At 39.8% G+C, this 18,097-nt stretch overlaps 1 non-coding gene across 3 annotated transcripts; it reads right to left on the reverse strand.

The window, feature by feature from the left end:
- Positions 1–541: 541 nt before the first annotated feature.
- LOC116811727 (uncharacterized) lies at positions 542–12,018 on the reverse strand. Of its 3 annotated transcripts, XR_004370516.2 has the most exons (6): positions 11,811–12,018; positions 8,343–8,454; positions 6,845–6,969; positions 6,128–6,208; positions 5,839–5,969; positions 542–4,753 (listed from the first exon to the last, which is right to left on the reverse strand). It is a non-coding gene; the product is annotated as an uncharacterized LOC116811727 (transcript). The 3 variants fall into 3 exon arrangements; XR_004370517.2 differs by lacking the exon at positions 5,839–5,969; XR_009214359.1 differs by having other exon boundaries at positions 5,839–6,208.
- Positions 12,019–18,097: the final 6,079 nt, after the last annotated feature.

Below are 18,097 nucleotides of genomic sequence, written 5' to 3' on the forward strand. Positions count from 1 at the left end.
GGGAAAGGATTCCCTATTTAATAAATGGTGCTGGGAAAACTGGCTAGCCATATGTAGAAAGCTGAAACTGGATCCCTTCCTCACACCTTATACAAAAATTAATTCAAGATGGATTGAAGACTTACATGTTAGACCTAAAACCATAAAAACCCTAGAAGAAAATCTAGGCAATACCATTCATGACATAGGCATGGGCAAGGACTTCATGTCTAAAACACCAAAAGCAATGGCAAGAAGAGCCAAAATTGACAAATGGGATCTAATAAAACTAAAGAGCTTATGCACAAAAGAAACTACCATCAGAGTGAACAGGCAACCTACAGAATGGGAGAAAATTTTTGCAACCTACTCATCTGACAAAGGTCTAATATCCAGAATCTACAATGAATTGAAACAAATTTACAAGAAACAAACAAACAACCCCATCAAAAAGTGGGCAAAGGATATGAACAGACACTTCTCAAAAAAAGACATTTATGCAGCCAAAAAACTCATGAAAAAATGCTCATCAGCACTGGCCATCAGAGAAATGCAAATCAAAACCACAATGAGATACCATCTCACACCAGTTAGAATGGCGATTATTAAAAAGTCAGGAAACAACAGGTGCTGGAGAGGATGTGGAGAAATAGGAACACTTTTATACGGTTGGTGGGACTGGAAACTAGTTCAACCATTGTGGAAGTCAGTGTGGTGATTCCTCAGGGACCTAGAACTAGAAATACCATTTGACCCAGCCATCCCATTACTGGGTATATACCCAAAGGATTATAAATCATGCTGTTATAAAGACACATGCACACGTATGTTTATTGCAGCACTATTCACAATAGCAAAGACTTGGAACCAACCCGAATGTCCAACAATAATAGACTGGATTAAGAAAATGTGGCACATATACACCATGGAATACTATGCAGCCATGAAAAATGATGAGTTCATATCCTTTGTAGGGACAGGGATGAAGCTGGAAACCATCATTCTCAGCAAACTATTGCAAGGACAAAAAACCAAACACCGCATGTTCTCACTCACATGTGAGAACTGAACAATGAGAACATATGGACACAGGAAGGGGAACATCACACAGCGGGGACTGTTGTGGGGTGGGAGGAGGGGGGAGGGATAGCATTAGGAGACATACCTAATGCTAAATGACGAGTTAATGGGTGCAGCACACCAACATGGCACATGTATACATATGCAACAAACCTGCACGTTGTGCACATGTACCCTAAAACTTAGAGTATAATAATAATAATAAAAAATAAATCTATGGGTGGATTTTTCAGATGCACTGGCAGAGCAAATATCAGTTTTATATAAAAAGTCAGCATAGCCAATTGGAGAAATGTGAAGGAATGCTTCTAACTACTTCATTACATCCTAATCACAAAAGCAGAAAGGACAATGGATAAAGACAAAAGCAAATGTACGTTATCACAGTCTGGCCCTATACAAATATTAGGACAAGAGAGGAAGGAGAAAAGCAGGCCCAGGTCAGTTTAAAAATGCCGCGTAAGTCAGGTACCTTGAAAACAATCATAGGCAGGGGGAGTGGGGAGGGATAGCATGAGGAGATATACCTAATGTAAATGACGGGTTAATGGGTGCAGCACACCGACATGGCACATGTATACATATGTAACAAACCTGCACATTGTGCACATGTACCCTAGAACTTAAGGTATAATAATACTAATAATAATAAAGAAAGAAAGAAAGAAAACAATCATAGGCTTTGTTCCAGCAAGGCTGAAACCGCCTTTGCAAAAATTGTAACTGAGGAAATTATGACAGTAAAAGAGATCAGACCTAACTGACTCGACTCTATCTTGCTTCTAACCTTTAAGCTGGCCTTGTTGATTCCTGGGCATAGGCCAAACTAACCTTGGGAAGGAATTTAGTTTATAGTTCAACTTTGAAACAAAATTAATAATAGCCCTTTCCCAAAGGGGAAAGCAAAACAAATCAACCCTTCTTGCCTGGGGACCAGTCCGAGTCTGTCTTTGTAGGACTAACAAACTAGCTACAAGATTAGAAATCACTGTTTGGGGCCATGCAGCCTCCGGCTGCAAGTATCTGAACCTCCCCAAATTGTTCCTGTGAATAACATCACTATTGCAAAATCTAACATCAGTGCTTGACATATTTTGCAGACACTGCACTCCAGGTCTGGTAATCTGGCTCAACCAGATTGAGGCTGGTAACTTGGCTCAACCAGTTCTGAGATTTTACGCAAGAACAGAAGACAGCAAGAGAAACTCGCTTTGACCGCCTATGATTCCATCTCCAGCCTGACCAATCAGCACACCCCACTTCCCAAGCCTCTCCCCACCAAATTATCCTTAAAAACTCTGATCCCGGGGAAGGCTGGGAGAGACAGATTTGAGTAATAATAAAACTCCAGTGTCCCACACAGCCTCTCTGCATGAATTACTCCTTCTCCACTGCAATTCCCTTGTCTAGGCAGCAGGCAGGGTTTCTAGGAGGCTGACAAGGAAAAAAAAACAAACAAAAATTTGCCTTACAACCAATAGTGCGGAGGTTGGCATGGGGGCAGAAGGGTGAGAACTAACAAATTAGCTCGAATTTTGTTCTCTCCTGGCCTCTTTCCATCTGAGAATTGGGGGAACCTTCCAGTAACAGCTGGGGATTGTGCTTTTGTGGTGACTGGGGGCATAGAGTGGAGGAAAAGAGTCAAACTCTGTAAAATATTTGAAAAGATTTATTCTTAGACAAATATGAGTGACTATGGCCTGTGACAAAGCCCTCAGGATATCCTGAGAACATGTGCCCAAGGTGGTTGGGGTGCAGCTTGATTTTATACATTTTAGGGAGACATGAGACATCATTTAAATATATTTAAGATACACATTGATTCAGTCCAGAAAGGCGGGACAACTGGAAGGGGGGTTGCTTTCAATTTATAGGTAGATTTAAAAATTTTCTGATTGGCAACTGGTATTATCAATAAAATGCAATGTCTGGGTTATAGTAAGAGGTTGTAGACACCAAAGTTTCATCATCCTGATGCAGCCTCCAGGTAGATGGCTTCAGAGAGAATACATTAGAATGTTTCTTATCATATTTAAGGTCTGAGTTTATGTTAATGTTGGAGGGTATAATGAGGTAGGTCCGACCCCCCTACTTTCTGCCATATCCTGAACCAGTCTTTCAGGTTAAATTTTAGAGTGCCCTGGCAGAGGAGGATGTCCATTCAGATGGTTGGAGGGGGGGCTTAGAATTTTATTTTGGGTTTACAGTAGTTTAGTCTTTTATGAGAATGAAAGCCCGGGGTATGGCTGGCTGGTTACTGTGGGTTGGAACTCCACAGTTGATTTCTAGCCAGTAGAGGCAGCTTAGGTTTGGGATGACTCTGCCTAAGCCATTTCCTGTGCAATTGTTCCCCTTCGTGGTAGGCACTGAAGGGTCTGAAGAGCCACCTTATTGAGTGGTTGGTTCACTTTTAACTTTTCCTGGTCCTTAGAGCTCCTAGATGTGTGTGTAAGCCTAAGGCCATAGGGATTCCCTTTAGAGGGTAGTAAATGGGAGGTGAGGGTAATTACACCGATGTGTATGGTTCTCATAATGAAAACTGTGTCACAGTCCAAGTCTTTAATGGCTTGGTTCCAGAATGCGATGTTTGGGAGAAAACATCTTGATGGACAGTTTGTATAAATTGGGAATCATAACTTTTATGGAATTTTGATAGATATTGAGAATACTGTACATTGTTTGGAAAGGAAATTCAGTGGGAAATGGAGAATCGAATAAGTATGGAGCGGGTCCTTTCTAAACAACCTTTGTTGCACTGTAAAGGACTATGCAATGATCTCTCTTATTTACCTTTTTAGATCTATTTTCTTTTTTGTCCTTACAAAAACTATATCTGACTAGAATTATTCTGTGTGATTTGTACATGGATATTTCTACTATTATTAATCTTTATAACCTTCACGCTGTTAGAGACATGTTTTGTATGAATTAAAAATTTTATTTAAAAACATTACATCTCTTATAAAAGTGTACATATGTAAAAGAGAGAACAAATTTTCGTTCCATTGCAATTTCTCTGAGGAAATTAAAAGCCTGCCTTCAAAACAAGAGGCTGAAACAGAAATCATTCTAAAAGTTAATGTCCTAATGACCAGCAGAAGAGAGCAACTTCAGTTAGGTAGAGAAAAACTTGTGAGTGGCTATGGTAACTGAGAGAAACTTTCAACTTAGTAGGGAAGAAAAACATACCATGGAAGAAGTGAGCATATTGTTGGTAAAATAGTTTTACCTGCCACTGAAATTTATGCCCTAAAGGGAAAAGAAGACTTTATCATCTTTTTTGAGGAAAGCTGCTACTTATATATTTAGTTCTTTTGAGGATAGCAATGGCCCATGACTGTTTCACTTGGGAGAGTTTGAAATAGTCTTTAAACTCAAATAAATGGACCAAATTAAATTTGTCAGTATAGATTTAGTAAAATAAGATTGCTAGCCAATAATTACAGAAAGAAAAAGTATCGCATTTGTTCACAAAGTCCAATATTTTGTTCATTTAAAACAGCTTTGAGTGGAGCTGTTACCTATTTATGTAATTTTTCTTGTTGAAATGAACAAAATAAAATTCCTTACCAGAGACTATAAAGCATCTATCAAATATGGTGAAACTGGGACCAGGTCAAAGGAGGATGTTGAGCATATCTTCTGTAATCTCAAACTGAGTCTAGAACTCCAAAGGACCTACCCAATATTTTACCTAGAAAGATGAGAAATAAATATTTGAATTAATGGGTCACCCTATTGAAATTCATGCATAAGTACACAATATATGTGTATGACAATGTTCTTGGTGGCATTGTTCATAATAACCAAATTTTGGAAACTGTCCCAATAAATATCAAGAATTTGCTAAATAAATTATGCTTTATTCACACAATGGAATACTATATAAAGAAGTAACTCTGCATAAAAGAACCTACAAACATGTTCACGTTCTATTAAGTGGAAACATTTATAGAGGAGGATATATACTATGGTTCTATTTTTACAACTTCGTATATGTGTACATAGATGGATTTAATGTACAGGTGTATATATGCGTTTTCTGCCTCTCTAGTCCTCTCTGTGTCTCTACACACATGTGTACATACATGCATACAAATACACAGAAAGGAACTGCTATGGTTTGAATATTCCCTCCAAAACTTAGGTTGAAACTTTATCTCCAATGTGGCAGTATTCAGAGGTATGGCCTTTAACAGGTGATTGGAACACGAGGGTGAATGGATTAATCCACTGACAGATTATCATGGAAGTAGAACTGGTGGCTTTATAAGAAGAGAAAGAGAGACCTAAGCTACCATGTTAGCATACTTTGTCCCTTTGCCATGTGATACCCTGCGCTACCTCAGGACTGCAGAGAGTTTCTACCATCAAGAAGGCCCTCGCCAGATGTGGCCCCTCAAACTTGAACTTCCCAGCCTCCAGAACTGTAAGAAATAAATTTTATTTTATTTTTTATAAATTTTCAGGTATTTTGTTATAAGCAACAGAAAACAGGCTAAGACAGGTGCCATGAGTGAGAGTGAACCTCCAGAGTTTATGATCATTTGATGCCTAGGAGCTGTGTTGGACATGACATAGCCAAACCTTGATCAGACTATTGATGGCCTACATGTGATGTAGGAAATATATTGGATATTGTGTGATTGTCTTTAATCAAACCATAAAGCTAGACCACACTGCTTTAGGCCTAGACAGAATTTCCTCCAAAGGGAATACGTTGCCACTGTCAGATTCAATGTATCAACAGGAAATGAAGACCTAGGAAGCAGGCCTTACCTTGACTATGAATGAAGAAAAAAATACTCCTTCCAGTATCTGTGGCTGGTGAAAAATTTGGCCTTGAACTCCACCTTGTGGAGAGATGTGGAGATGCTATAAACACTTCAAGTGGTTGGAAGGTGAGCTGTCTGAAGCCAAGTGAAGGCAGAAAAGGAAGACAGACAGGAGAGTCAACTTGGTAAGAGACTCTGGGATGGGTCTGTGCCTGAATAGTTGTAATTATATTCAGTGTAGCATTTTCCTTCTTCCACTCTAAAACTTTCAGTAAAATCTTGCAAATGCTTACCTTATGCCCACTCTTAGGATTAAATAGAAAAGAGGACATCCTGTTGGTTTCACAGCAGTCACCCATGAAGAACAGCTGTTCCTAGGAGAGATGATTGCCCAGGGTTTAGCACCACCAGAAGCAGGAACATGCTACTGTCACAAGACTGGAGCAGAAGATCCTGAGAGGCTTGCTCATGAGCACATGTAGGGATAATAATATTAAGGATAAATAATCTGAAAGCTCTGTAAATGGTGAAACCCTTTTAATTAACAATATTTACCTGAGGACAGGACTCAGTGAGGTAAATATGATTTTATATGGAGTCTTGCAATAAGTTTGTCTCCCAGCCTCCAGCCACTCCAGCCCTAATATACATATACCCTTTATACTTCTGAACCTTCTAAAGCATGCATCTGATCCTATTGGCACTGCTCAAAATCATCAGTACTTTCCCTTCTGCCTGCAGAACAGATTCCAAATTCCTTAAATCTTCATTGAAAGGTCATTGTAGATTACAGTGTTAGATTAAACTCAACATATATTTCCAACCTCAGCAATCTCTATACATCTTTTCACTATCTTTAGGTATATGAGAGTCCTAGCTGTTCTACGAAACCTGACAGTGTAATTTGGCAAACATAGTAATTTTGGCTTTTATCCAGCTTGGCCCTGCTGGTTTTTTTCAAGAGGTCTGAGTCTGCATTGGTTACCAAGAGTTTCTTAGTCAAGCCTTACCTATATGGCAGTCAGTAGGAATTTCTGCCAGAGTATGGTGAACCAATCATTGAGATTCTCCAGTCCATCATGGATTATTCAGTGAGAGAGTAAAAGTGGATGAAGCATCACCAGTTTGCCACCATCTTAACCCAGAAACAAAAACACAGTAAAAAGGAAAGTACACTAAAAGAACCAACCAGCAAACAAAACAACCAGTATTTCAAGTGAGATTTATTTTGTTATGTTCTATTTTTTTGTTAGTGGCCTTTTAAGCTGCAAAATATAACTGAATATGAATTAAACTGTAAACACATAATTGACTCATTTATCTGTTTTTCTCAGAGACAAGGCACAGTGCTAGCTTTCGGTGAAAACATTCTAAACCATGTTAAAACATGTCCAGTTTGTAACCAGCCTTTAGAATTTGTATAGGGCTGATTTTCTGCCTAGAAACTGATGCTATTATGTCTCTTCCAGCTTTATTAAAAATGATTTTTTCTTGTATGTTTATATCAGATCTAAAGCCCTCACAAAATCTGAAGATATAATTAAATGTAATCATTTTTGCTGATTCTCTGGACATGGTCCTAAGGTAGATAAAATTAAGACCTCATTCATAGGACAAGTTGGTCATTTATCCAGTGTCTACCGATGACCACTGTTGTCCATACGCTGACTTAAAATTGCCCCTTCACGATTCATGACACAGCACTGTCAACAACTTCACATGTGTTTTCACACTCTCGGTCTGCTTGGATCCTCACTAAATCTTGTGACGTACTCAGAGCAGATTCTGGTTCCACCTGACACACCAATGTAACTATTCTGAAGAGAAGTTTGGTATTCTCTAGCAAAATCGAAGATGTGCCCACCCTATGATCCAGCAATTCTAGGCATATGCACAACAGAAACTCATGTGCAAAAGGAGAAATGTGTAAGGATATTTTAGAACAAGAACTAAAAAAAACAAAAAACAAAAAACAAAAAAAAATCCCAAACTGACAATTACCTAAATATTCATTCTTTGGGAATATATACATTGTGGTATAGCCTCAAAATGGCATTTTATATATGCATATGAAAAGGTCACAAAAATAGAGCGAAAAAAGCAGGATACAAAAATACTGGCATAGTATACTATATGGGTAAAAATTTAAAACATGAAAACAATATATATTTTGGGGATACATACATAGTGAAAAAATAAACTAGTAGGAAGGACATATCAACTACAGTTCAGTGACAAAGGAAAAAAATGGGGCTAGAATAAAATAAGAACCAAAAATGTATCTCTCTTTTTGAATTTCCTTTATTTAAAAGGAAGGGGCAGCAGCAGTAGCAGTGTGGCTTGGGAGTCAGACATACTGATTTAATATATGACTCCTATAGGACTTTACTGTTACTTTAAACCCTTTCCAGTCTCTGGACCTGTTTAATACTCTGTACACAAATGAGGAGGGAGACTAGATAATCTCAAGGCCCACACAGCTCTTAAATTCTATTTTTCTGTCCTTACCACCAGTCCTTGTCTGTATATGCTTACATTCTTAATTTCCATATACCCAGTTAACAATCTTCTGTACATCTCAGTAACAAATTGGCATTTCCTCTCCTGGTACAGAATGTTACTGGCATTAAAAAGAAAAAAAAATAAAAAGAAACATATTAGTTAAAATCTTTTTTTTTTTTTTTTTTGGTAAGTGCCAGAAAATGAAAGCAATATATTGACTAATAATACTGGGACAAATAGAGGGAAGAAGAGGCCTAAAGCCTCTCTAAATCCACAGATTCAAGACTGGCACAATGGCTCATGCCTATAATCCCAGCACTTTGGGAGGCCAAGGAAGGCTGATCAACTGAGGTCAGGAGTTTGAGACCAGCCTGGCCAACATGGTGAAACCCCGTCTCTACTAAAAATACAAAAATTATCCAGGCATGGTGGTGGCTGGGGCCTGTAGTCACAGATACTTGGGAGGTGAGACAGGAGAATAACTTGAACCCAGGAGATAGAGGTTGCAGTGAGCCAAGATCACACCACTGCACTCCAGTATGGGAGACAGAGTGAGACTCCATCTCAAAAAAAAAAAAAAAATTCTGTAGATTCAAACGTTATAATCATGATAAAGTTTTTGTTTATTTCATTTTGTGATTTGGTTTTCCCCCTGTGGGTACCTTTATTCTCATGCATATCTTCTCTATATACTTTCAAAGGTGGCCAGCTAAAGGTCCAGGTTTATGACATTGTTAATGTAAACTTTAAACTACCAATGGATAAAAAGTTCCTCAACTTCAAATCCCAAAAACTACAGCTCTAAACTCCCTTATAATTCCTATCATGGCATAGATGAGCACTGCAGACATTAAACTGGTTTCTGGATTTTATACTTATTTCCTATCTGCGTTTTCCTGCAAGAGTAATATTCACTCACTGATTTATGGTGACACTTTTTTACACTTAAATATCCCATTACACTTCACAAGCGTTATCTTTGCTCATTATATGACTAGAGCATCACCAAAAGCCTGTGAGGTGCATGGCTTATTGGTACCATACCCCACCCTCAATTCCCTGTGCCTTTCATTTTGTTTCAGGAATTAATGGGTCCAAAAGGAAGAGAAGTTGACTGACTTCCTCATGTCTCACAGGCAATAGATGGTAGAAGTGGAGCAAGAAGGTTCTCCAGTATCTGCTGCTTCCCGAGTTTGTTCACAATGTACAGCTCAGTGATGGGTGAGAAAACATCTTTGTTGTCCTGAGGCTGGCCAGAGATAGACACTTGACTCCATGGTTACTTGGAGAGGTACTACATCCTCTCAGGGTAAATGGGCTTACCCTGGACAGCATCACAGACCACCCAGGATCATGATGGCCTTCTCAGGACCAGAAGCAACATATGGAGAAACCCCTTATCCTGAATGCATCCAGGTCAGGCTTGAACTATAACTCCTGCCCAGATTCAAGGGAGCTGGAGCAGGAAGTTTAGGGTCTGGTGTTAGGAACCCAAGGTTGGAGTTCCAGCCCCACTGCTGATTGGCTGTGGGACCTGGGAGACCTGCCACTTCCCTTCTCAGTTTCTTCTTGTGAGAAAAGGGAGGCAAACATCTGACCTTACAGAGGCACTGGAAGTTATCATCTGAAAGAATGGCTGTAAGATTGTTACTGTCACCTCAGTTCTCTTCTTCTCCAGTGCTTCTGTGGACTCTCATGGCAAATCCCTTCTACTTGTCTTGAGAAGAAAATACCCAGGGCCAGCATTGCTTCTCTCAGCCAGTCAGTCAAAAAATACTTTCTGATGCCCCAGAAAGAACCTTGTCTGTGCTGGGCAATGTCTAGAATACGGAGAGGAATTCAACCACACAGCTGTTGCCTCTGAAGAGATCACAGAGAAGCTGTCCTTCTGAGGGAACAGGAGTTAGCAGTAAATACTATAACAAAGGGATAAAGGATATAAGAGTACAAAAGAGCGATCAACTGACCAAGCTGTGGAGTTAATTAAAGACTTCAGATATGAAATGTTTAAGTAAGTCCTGTTTCCACCCATGTAATGCAGTGAGAGGAAGCACATTCCAGGTAGGAGAAACAAGTGCAAAAACCAAGAGACTTGAAAGAACTTGGACTGTTGAAGGAAATGGCCTGAAACATAAGGACCAGGGAGTAGTAGTAAATAGTGCAGTAGTAAATAGTTAAGCTACAAAGGTAGAAAGGAGCCAGATCATGAAGGGCCTTGAATGCTGGGCTGAAAAGGTGGTCTTCATTCCAGGCAAATTATGTAATGCTGTCATGCAGTTTAGTGGCCCCATTTGTCATGCAAAATTACAAACTGCATTTCCATTCTGTGAAACTATCCACTTTAAAAGGCATCATCAATTTCAGACAATACTGATATGTTAATATTTATTCCAAAACCTGCCTTTCCTTGTGCAGGGTGATAGTTTTCAACAGTCACTCTTGAGACATCTGTTCTTTTCGTGCCCGGCAGCTAGTGGTACTCATGTGTGCAGGGTACTCACATTTTAGTGAATGAGGGGAAAAAGGAGAGTGAGAGACAAGGAATAAGAGGTGAGGATTAGAAAACTTTGGGATTCTCTACCCTTCCCCCAGCCATCCCACTACTCTTCAATTCTTTTCTCTCTTCCCATGCAGAATGGAATCTCTTAAGAAACAGTCGGAATCTCTTAAGAAACAGTCACAATCTCACACAGGGGAACTGATAGCATTCCAAGTGTCTGAGGTTTTGGAAAGAAGTGGGCCAAGTACCATTTGAATTACTGTGTGGGTGAATCTGATAGTATGTGCGCAGTGATTTGTCTACTTCAGTGTTTAAGCAAGGGAGGCCCTAAAGCCAACGAATATCCATAGTTATCAACAAATATTCAGCAAATAATAAATCAACAGATATCCATGGGAATCAACAGTTTCAATAGACCTGAGTAGTGGGATAAGCAAAGGCTCTGCAAGGTCAGTACTATGCCAGGGTGGGGCTTGACTACTGGGGACCCCGCTAAGGCCATCTGCACTAGAAATATTTTGTGTTCCATAACTAAATGCTGGTAAGAAGAGGCAGATCACTGAATGATAGCATCTGGGTAGTGCTTGGCTATGTATGTGTAATACAGAGGACTGATATAATAGAGCCGTAGGTTAACTAGGGCTCTCCTTTCATTGGCCTTGACTTCCTTCTTTTATTTTAGTTTTTTAGAGATGGAGGTCTCACTATGTTGCCCAGATGGGACTTGAACTCCTGCACTCAGGGATCCTCTCACTTCAGCCATCCCAGTAGCTGGAACTACAGGCACACACCAGCAAGGCCCTCTAATTTCCTTCTTTAATTAGTCAACTGAGCTTTGAGTTAGGCTTTCAGAGCCCATGTCCCCTCTCTCCTGTTCACGAAGACACTGTTTTGTGACACTTGCTCCATCCATTCCATTTGCTTTCTGCTGTGTTATAGGGTTGGAAGAGGATATTTAAAAAATAACCTCTTACCTTCTAGGTGTTTGCTGTTGGTCTGCTGGTCTCATTCATAACATTGGGGTGGGGTGAAGGAAACCATATTGTCCCTCAAAATCTTTCCAGCTTTAGAGATGTCTGAGGAAGAAGTGAGTTGCTGGTGCTCACACCGGTGGACACATTACTTTGATACAGTGAAAAGAAAGTCATGTATGGGTTCTTGGTGGTGGGCACGTTTATTCAAAGGAGCTGAAAAGCAAAAAAGTACAGTGGAGGAGCTGACATTTGAGATTAAGTGAAAAAAAAATTGTCACAAAGAGATTTACGGGAAGGAGGGAGGCCAAAAAGGACTTCCAAGACATCACACTCTTTGTTTACCTCCTACCTCACTGGTGGTGACTTCTCAGTCTCTTGTTTGTGTCTTCTCTTCTCTCTGATCTCTTTAAGACCCAGGGCTCTGTCCATGGCCATCTGTTGTTCTCTATGTACACCCATTCCCTGGGGTGATCTCATATAGTCCCATGGTTTTAAGTATCATTTACATGGAGAAATTTCCAACTTATGTATCCAGCTTAGTCAGACCTCTCCCAAGAACTGCACACTCATATATCCAATAACTGCTCAACAGCCCCAATTAGATGTCCTAAAAACACCTTCAAACTCAACTTGTCCAAAACTGATTTTCTAGCCTCTCCTCTTCCTAGCACCCATCCAAACCATAGCCTTCTTCATCTCTATCAGTGGCAACTCCATCTTCCCAGTTGTTTTTTGGAGCCATCCATGACTCCTCTCTTTCCTTACATTTCACTTCTAATTTGTGAGAAAATTCTACTTACTCTTCCTTCAAAATATACCCCAAATTTAAATACCTCTCACCACCTCCATTGTTACCTCTCAGATATCATAATTTCACACACGGGATACTGCAATACTCTAACTAGTTTCCCTGCTTCCTCACTTTCTCCTTTATAGCCCGTCCTTAAAACAGCAGAGAGATTTTTTTAGAAACATGAGTGAGGACAATTCTCTGCTGAAAATCCCCTGTGGGTTTGTGGACATGGGACATGCTTCAGCTCTCACCCCCATTACAGATTGCCTCAGCTGCTGAAAGCACCTTTGTCCAAGGCTACGCCCCTTCCTGGGGCAGCCCATATCCAAAGACTGATTAGTGTAGGAGTTGAAAGGCCTGTAAATATTACCCCAACTCTGAAGGGCCATTCTAGTTCCACAGCTTCCTGTGGGTATGGTTGACACTGTAACTGAGTCTTTTTCAGAGCTTCATTTTCTTTGTGCTCCTGCTGCTTTCCCATTTCTTCCCCAGGTATTGACCCCAAGGACACTGCTTAATAAATTTTCTACAAGATTAGCTTTGTTTCTGGGTCTGTTTCCTAGGAAAACCCAACTTGTGACAGGCTCCCCATTTCATGCAGAGTAAATACCAAGTCTTTACAATGCCTTATATTATTTAGACCCTTATTTCCTCTCTGACTTCTCCTATGTCTTTCTCCTTCATCTATGTAGCTCTAGCTAAATAAGCCTCCCTGTTAGTCTTTGAACATGCCAAAAACACACTTATCTCTTAGGCTCTTTCCTCTAGTAGTTCCTTTTGCCTAGAATGCTCTTTGTCTAGATATATGCTTGGCTAACTCCCTTCATTTATTTGCTCAAATATTACCTTCTCCATGAAGTCCACCCCAATCTCCCTATTTACCGTGGTGACCTACCACTTCCCTTCCCTCTTACCTTGTTCTAATTTTCTTTTTTATAACAGTTATCACTTTTTGACATCCCACATCATTTACTTATTATTATTATTTTTTTAAATTGCTCCCCTTGCTTGAATGTAAGCTCCATGAGAACAGGCATCACTGAATGCTTTGTTCATGAAATATCCCAAATGCCTAGTTAAAGTGCCTGGAACAAAGTAGGCACTGAATAAATTTGTTGAACAAATGAATGAATAAAGTAGATTTAACAGTAGGAACAAAGTGTGTGTAGAAAGAGGGTGATAGAGAGGGAAGCATATGAATGAGTCATGGAGAAAATCACAGCTGTGAATCACTTGGACTTCTCCCTTGGTGCTACTGTTTCTTTCCCATTTCTTTATGCAAATATTAGGAAAAAATAATAATTAGAGTATTACTTGGCATCAAGAGAGCTAGTTTCAGTCCAGCACTCTTACTAGCTGTGTGACCTTGGTTTCCTTTTTCTCTTTAAGCTTAATCTCCTTATCTGAAAAATGGAGGTAGTAACACTCAGCTTCCAGTATCCTGTGAAGATTAAGATGTGCCCAGCACATACTAGGTGTCCAACAAATGTTTACTTACATCCCGACATCCTCCAAAGGCAAATGATTTAAACTAATAATACAAATGTCTTGTAGTATGTGCTTGAAAATGTAAGCAGAAAAATAGGTATACACATTCATTACATTATATGTGAGCTTCAACTTTATGTTATGCACCTGTTTCATAGATTTGGGGTAGAGGAAGAAATCTGCCCCATTTCCATTTAATCAGTGACCTCTTAGCCACTTTACTTGCTTTCTAGGATAACAATAGAAAAACGTATTTAAGGCCGGGCATGGTGGGACATGCCTGTAATCTCAGCACTTTGGGAGGCCGAGGCAGGCGGATCACCTGAGGTCAGGAGTTCAAGACCAGCCTGACCAACACGGTGAAACCATGTCTCTACTAAAAATACAAAATTAACCAGGCATGGTGTTGCATGCCTTTAATCCCAGCTACTTGGGAGGCTGAGGCAGGAGAATTGCTTGAACCCGGGAGGTGGAGGTTGCAGTGAGCCGAGATTGGGCCACCGCATTCCAGCCTGGGCAACAAGAGCGAAACTCTGTCTCAAAAACAAACAAACAAACAAATAAAAAACATATTTAAAAACTCCAAAAACATACCAGAAAACAACAGAGGTATAGTGTTAGCTGTGCAGAACAGTAGAGAAGAATCACAGGCCCTAGGTTTCAATGTTAAACACATTACTGAATTAATAGCTGTGGATAAATGACATCAGGTATTCCAGCCTTTCAACTTGTTTTTTTTCTCTCTAGAACACTCCTTCCTCAAATCATTGCATGGGCTGGCTTCTTTAGTTATTTGCTAATATCCACTCAGGCCTTCCTCTGAAAACCTTTTGCTGAAGTAGTTCCCTTATTTCAGTTCATTTCTATCCGTTGCTCTGCTTTTTTGTTCTTCATGCAACTTATCACTCTCTGAAATTATACACACTATTTAGGTTATTTGTCTACATCTTTGTTGCTTTTCTCCCCTCTATGAAAATGTAAGCTCCCTGACAGAATGGACAGTATCTATCTCATTCATCACTATTGGGCAAATCCATCAAAAAGTAGCCGAATGAATGAATGAATGATTGCATTCAGGATAATAACCCTGCTCTCTTAACTGTCCAGTAATGTTATAAAGATTAATGAGCTCTCTGGGAAAACAAACTCAGTTCTTAGCAGAGATTAAAAGAGCTATGTACATCTAAAGAATTATTTAAATAATTTCTTTCACATTTCAGTAATAGAATTTCTAGACCTATATTCACTAGTTAAATGTCATTGGAGCATTGCTAAATGTAAAGGTTAACCAAAAGGACATGCGGTTTACCCTCTTGAGAACTAAAGGGAATTCATCTTTATTAAGCATCTGTGCTGCACTATGTTACATGCTAAGGGTATAGTTTCTCATATACCTCTAAACAGAACTGAGTAAAGAGTGTTACTCTATCAAGAAGGGGAATAGATTCACAAAGATTAAGTAACTTGCTAGTACAGAGCCAGTAAAAGTTGGAATTAATGTCCAATCAGCTGACTTTATTTTTTCACTTATTCCATCCTTTCCTGGGGAGCATGTGGCCCTCAGATCTGTGCTTCTTAGGCCAAGATCAAGCATAACATCTCCATTGTTGAAATGGGCCTACTTGAAAACAGTGAAAGAAGAAAATAAAACTTTGCTTGTTTAGTCCCTGGTTTCATGAAATCCCAGTGGAAAGAGACGTGGGTAATTTGGAAGTTTGTATGATTTGAAAAGCCAAGTTTTTTTTGCCCCAGATTAAGCTTAGTGAGAACAAGGGCAAGCAGATGGAAGACTTACTAGGAAATAAGATTAGGGGCAAGAAAAATCTAATTTCCTAGATCAGTGTTTCCTAATCATTACTGATGATAAAGAATCACCTGAGGTATCTTGTACAGCTGCCCCAGGTCCCTTCCTAAGAGATTTTGATTCATTACATCTAAGATGGGGCTCAGCAATTTATAGTTAACAATCACCCCAGGTAAATCTTATCAGGTAAGTATAGGAAATAATAACTCTGACCTCACTCAATTGCCACCTATAAATCAGTGATTTTCAATGTGGGGTCCCAGCAGCATCAGTCTCATGTGGGAACTTGTTATAAATATAAGCCTGTGGATCCCACCCTAGACCTGTTAAATCAGAATCTCTGTAAGAGGGCCCCAGAAATCTGTATTTTAACAAGTTCTCAAGGTGATTCTGGTGTGTACTAAAGTTTGAGAGCTACTGTACTAAATAATCTCTAATTATAGCCAATAATTAAAAAACCTCCGATTGTTCAACCCCCAGGTGCAAGAAGTGGCGTAGAATGCCCAGTTCAACCCCCTAAACGGGCATCCACCCAAGATATACCTCCAAGAGAGAACGTCTCAGAGAACACAAAGAAGTATTTGACCAAAGGAGTCACTCAACTGCCAGGATAGGTAGTCCTTGTCTAACAGGTTATGATATATGCTTCGGATCAGAAACTACTATGTATTGTTTCCTATTTCCTCCCTTTTTCAAATGGTAGTTTTGATTATATTTCTTTGGTTATCTCCCCACTAGTGTATGTTGGGTATGTTGAGGAGAAGAGTAGTTTATAATTTAAGTATAGGTGACCAGACTGCTAGGAAGATGGATCTAAAGATGGCTGCATATAAACTAGGGATCTTGAACTTAATGCTAATTGCACTAACTAGGTAAGACTTCAGGTTTTTCTCCTTTGGGGACATGAATTTATCACACCTATGTGTGGGCATTTTTTGAAAGAGGATGTGTAGGAGGAAATGTGTCCATGGATGCTAGGTATTCAAATGAAGAAGCTATACTAGATATTTGTGATTGGTGAATAGCATTAATTATTCATTTCCCCAAAGCCCTTGATTCTACTGGAAATCCACCTGGTTCCAGAGAGATATACCCTAGGGCAGGGGTCCCCAACCCCTGGGCCACTGACAAATACTGGCCCATGGCCTGCTAGGAACCAGGCCGCACAGCAGGAGGTGAGTGGCAGGTGGTTAAGCAAGCGAAGCTTCATCTGTGTTTACAGCTGCTCCCCATCACTTGCATTACCACCTGAGCTCTGCCTCCTGTGAGATCAGCAATGGCATTAGATGCTCATAGGAGCATGAACCCTATTGTGAACTGCACATGCAAGGGATCTAGGTTGCATGTTCCTTATGAGAATCTAATGCCTGATGATGTGTCGCTGTCTCCCATCACCCCCAGATGGGACGGTCTAGTTGCAGGAAAACAAGCTCAGGGCTCCTACTGATTCTACATTATGGTGAGTTATATAATTATTTCATTATATATTAGAACATAATAATAGAAATAAATTGCACAATAAAGGTAAGGCATTTGAATCATCCCCAAACCACCCCCCTCCCCCCACCCACCCTGTCCGTGGAAAAATTGTTTTCCATGAAACCAAATCCTGGTACCAAAACAATTGGGGACCACTGCCCTAGAGGTTAGGGATGGAACACATGACCTTGCTAAGCCAGTCAGTGTATTTCATCCCTGAGATTTTAGTGATTGGTCAAAGTATCTGACCTAAGCCAGCTGAGAATACATCATAGGACACAGGTTATCTATCTTTCTCTAGATTGGACTGCTGTAGCCTGGAACTACTGGTCCAATTGTGCTACCATAAGAAAAAACAGCCTGAGAATGAAACTGACACACAGAGGGAAAATCCTAAAGAATCAAAAACACTGAGCCTGAGCCCCAATTCAAACTATGCCTGAAGCCCATCTGAGCTCTAGATATTTTTTAAATTTATATTGATCAATGTTTGGTAACAGTTTAAGCCTGTTTGAAATGGGTTTCCTGTTACATGCAGGCAAGTTCTGTTAGAAAAGGCAAACCAAAGCTATACATATGAATTTGCATATGGCAGTAGATGTGAGTGCAAGTTTAAACAGCAAAAAATAATTGTTCATTTCTGGATTATTAATTACATAGTGCCTTAACTTTCCCCACAGCTTCAATATATAATTGGTTTTCCTTTTAACTTCCCTCAGTAAA

This window comes from Hylobates moloch, unplaced genomic scaffold, assembly GCF_009828535.3.
Source record: "Hylobates moloch isolate HMO894 unplaced genomic scaffold, HMol_V3 SCAFFOLD_7, whole genome shotgun sequence".
In the NCBI taxonomy this organism is placed as follows: domain Eukaryota; kingdom Metazoa; phylum Chordata; class Mammalia; order Primates; family Hylobatidae; genus Hylobates; species Hylobates moloch.